A 4,194-nucleotide genomic window follows, 5' to 3' on the forward strand; every position below is an offset into this window, starting at 1 on the left:
TAATTCTGTGAACAAGTGCAAGCTACTGGATTTGTCTTCATATGATGTTGTTGTTGCAGAAGGACGTTGGCAGACACAAGATGCCAATGCATTAGTTAATGGGCTTCCTCTCGGACCAGCAGCAGTGAAAATATTTGTGGATGCAGTGATTCAACCTGAGACATTTATATGGAGGCCAACGATTGATGTCATGTACCTTGAGGACTGTTTACAGTCTTCTGTAGCTTGGCCTGCCAACAAAGTTGTCTTTGAAAACCATGCAGATGCAACATGTCAGAAGTCTCCACTTCATCAGGCTTCTGCATCAACTCATCAAACAACAACAGAAAAGGCAGCAGCATCAGGAGGAACAGCACCATCATCAGGTCCACTAAATGCAGCAGCTGGTTATAAGTCTTCTCTTGAGATATCAAAATCCGCAGCCACAACAAAAGGAACGAAATCCGCAGCCACAGTTTCAAAATCTCTTGTTGAGAAGTCTCCAGCAACATGTTCAAAGCCTCCTGTAAAGAAAAGTCAGTTAGCTTCACCCTCCCCTCTACGAAGATCTCCGGTAAATTTAGCAGATGTTGTTACTTACTGATTCTGGTTATTATTATACATGAATTAAACCTGTTTATATTGTAATATGGCAGCGTAAAACTGGAGCTGAAGTTATCAAGGCTAATCAGAAGTGCAAGTTAATGGATATTAGTGGAAAGAGGCGGGTGGTTGGTGAAGGACGTGTGCATTCAATCGACCCAGACCAAAAGATACACCATGTTCGCTTGGGGGCAAATGCAGCTAGAGTTTGGGTAGATGTAGTGAAGATAGATGATGCAGCAGTTTGGAGGCCATCAGATGAAATCGAGTATATGAGAGATTCACTTGGTTCATCTATTGCATGGCCAATGGATAAGTTGGTCATCTATTGAGTAGATGAAGAAACTGGGGTAAGTTTTGTAATTACTGTGATGCTTGTGTTTTGCTTTTATATCTGCTACTGATATGAGACTTTGTTGATTGTTGCAGGGAATGAAGAAACTTTGGTCCAGATTAGGTAGTTTTAATTAGTTTAAGACTAGACTAATCAGCTTCTGTTATGTACTTTGGAATCAGACTTGTTATGTCTTTTGGATTTAGACTTGTTATGTTGAATGATTCTGTATAACTTTCTAACTTTTGAATTGGAATCAGACTTATGTTACAATTTATATTCAGACTTATGTTTTCATGTTTATATTATGCAAAACAGGTATAGAATCAAAATATATAGCTCTCTGAAAATATATATAATAGCAAAATTAAAAGCCATAATTAAATTAAGTATAGCAATTCTTCACTGTCATTGTAGAAAATCAGATATTATAGCACAAAACATGAAGCTACGAAAACCAATTAAACAGCAAGAACAAATTGCTAACGTAGAAGAACCTATTATAGCCCAAAATTTGAATTGTCGTTACTTTTTACCAAAATTTCATCTGCTATATCCAAATAACTAACCAGCGGTTAAATAAAGCTATTGTATCTAAAACTATCATAGCATATCAAAATAATGCTATCGTAGTGGGAAACACCTACCATAGCTGCCGATGTCACAGCATTTGTGATTTCGCTATCAATAACGTAAGATAGCAGATGGTTTGCGCTATCAATGAACGTTTTTCTTGTAGTGGGAGCAGTGCCTATCAGCGGACGAGTGGGTAGCTTCAGCAAGTAGCGAGAACGCCTGCAGATAGGGGAAAAAAGAACAAGCGTAAATAGGCAAACGAGGATACAAGGATATGATGGGGCTATATGAGAGGTGCTCCTGTTAACAGTACCTTGGCAGGGGTTCTTTTCTGAGCGAAACGGAACTGTTGTTTTACCGTGGAGACAGCAGGTGGCTCTAGTGGTTGCTTCCGAGCAGTGGAGGATGGAGAAGGAGGTTGGTACAGCAGAGGATTATACCACATAGAATGAGAAAGATTATAAGGGTAGGGTAAAAATAAGGACCTGCGAAGAAAACTGAGGTACGGCGGTTGGAGATGTAGGACGGGAAGATGGAGGATGGGAATTTTTTTTTGCGTTACAGGTGGCCGATGTGGAACCTTCAGGTTCGATTGTATCTGATCTTGTACCATCACGTTGACTAAGGCTGTGACCAGGGGCTGTTGGAACCCGGACATACTGACCAACACGGGCAGAACGGGTCACACGTGATGGTTCCGAAGACCGAGCTTCAGAAACATGAGAAGGGCTTTTGCCTGTCGGTGACTGAACAGCAGGTGGAGATTCATTTGCTCGCATCATTCCACGAAGGTCAGCGAGCAAAGATGCTTTAAAACCTTTAAGTTTTTAATCCAGAAGAGTGGTAACATCCTCTGCAGTATTGATAAACTTGGGATTTGAAGATTTCCTCTGTCGTTGCATTTCGGAAGAGTCAGAATCAGAGGTGGTACTAGTTGCAGTTATTTCTTTCCGCCTGCGGGAAGTGTACAATGACGGTAAGGACCCATCACCACTACACCAAAAGGCTTTGGTAAATGGAAAACCAGCAAAAATAAGCCTTTCAAGGTTTCCGACTTTATCATCTTCTGATTCTGAAGAACCAAATGGAGGGCCATCCGGGTGTGGGTACAAAACCACCATCTGTTCACATGGGAAAAAGAGATTACACCAACAGTAAAGTAGTACACAAAAAGGATGCAAAACTTAAAAGAAGCAAAACTTACAGATGGATCATTTTCAACAGCCAATATGTTGGAGGTATGGAATGACTTGCATTTGGGAAGGCGCGTTAAGGTTTTGTGAAGGAAAGTTGAGTCATCTTCAGAATGAGGGAGGTATTGAAGGAGCAACGGGATGGATCGAAAGGTAAAGAGCTGGATAGCAAGAGGGAAACCATGAACAGCCATGGTTGATTGCTTTAGCTTGTTTATAAGGTCGGCCTTCGTCTCTATTTTTTCCCCAACTTTGACCATACGCAGAAGCCTTTGGAACGAGTGGCGGCCCCAGGGATAATTTAAGAAGAAGTCAACATTCTTCACCATCTCTACAACTTCAACCGAGGGTTTAACAGGTTGGGTCTTGCACAAGAGTATTCCTTCAACAATAACAATAAGAGCAAGTCTAAACCTACGCCAGATAGGCATATTTGGTTCAGCCTTTAACCAACCAACAATTTCCTTAACCGTAGCAGCACCAAGCGTCGGACCAATTAGTTGATACCAATAAGGAGCACTACCATTCTCATGCGTTGTTGCTGCAGCAAGTTGTTCGACAGGCGGCAGAGGAGAACAACACAAACCAGTAACTTGGTGAAATTCTGTAAGAGAGAAACGCAAAGGCTGACCCCCATAGACAAACCAAGTTTCGTCTACATTGGTGGTATGAAGCTGTCTACATAACATCTGGTGCACCAATTGGCCAGATACAGAACTTTGCCTCACCGGCAAGGAGAATAAAGACCCAAGCGGGGACGACAATAGCTTCTGCAGCTCAGGTGTCCCTTCCAATGCAGTAAGTATGTCAATTAGGTATTGAGGCTTAGAGTATGAGTTGATACGCACCACATGGCCAGGGTACCGATCGACTTGAAAAATCCTTTCAGGCAGGTCTTCTACAAGGTATGGAAAAGCAGAGGTGGTTAAGAGTACTTTATACAAATACAATAAGAAATGGTATACAGTAATGGAGAGAAGGCTATAAAGCTACTTAAAAGGGCAACAATGGTGGAGAACAATGGGCAGGAAAAAGAACAATAATCAGTAAACCAAAAGAAGCAGGACATATAGAGTTCTTTAATATTCAAAACTAAACCCTACAGGAACAACATAGAAACACTAAACCCAACTACAAACACCAAAACAGTATACTTTCTTGTAAGCACAAGAAGCTTACAAGAAACACTAAACCCTACAGAAACACTAAACCCAACTACAAACACCAAAACAGTATACTTTCTTGTAAGCACAAGAAGCTTACAAGAAACACTAAACCCTACAGTAAACATTACAGGGCAGTACAATGGCAGCAAAGATAATAAGAGAAGCAGGACATATAGAGTTCTTTAATATTCAAAACTAAACCCTACAGGAACAACATAGAAACACTAAACCCAACTACAAACACCAAAACAGTATACTTTCTTGTAAGCACAAGAAGCTTACAAGAAACACTAAACCCTACAGAAACACTAAACCCAACTACATACACCAAAACAGTATACTT

The 4,194-nt window shown here is 40.8% G+C and overlaps 1 long non-coding RNA gene across 1 annotated transcript; it reads left to right on the forward strand.

Annotated features, from left to right (window-relative positions):
* The first annotated feature begins 763 nt into the window (after window positions 1-763).
* LOC110226830 lies at window positions 764-1,193 on the forward strand. Its single transcript, XR_002330743.1, has 2 exons — window positions 764-932; window positions 1,012-1,193. It is a non-coding gene; the product is annotated as an uncharacterized LOC110226830 (long non-coding RNA).
* Window positions 1,194-4,194: the final 3,001 nt, after the last annotated feature.

This window comes from Arabidopsis lyrata (genome assembly GCF_000004255.2).
Source record: "Arabidopsis lyrata subsp. lyrata unplaced genomic scaffold ARALYscaffold_830, whole genome shotgun sequence".
Lineage (NCBI taxonomy): Eukaryota > Viridiplantae > Streptophyta > Magnoliopsida > Brassicales > Brassicaceae > Arabidopsis > Arabidopsis lyrata.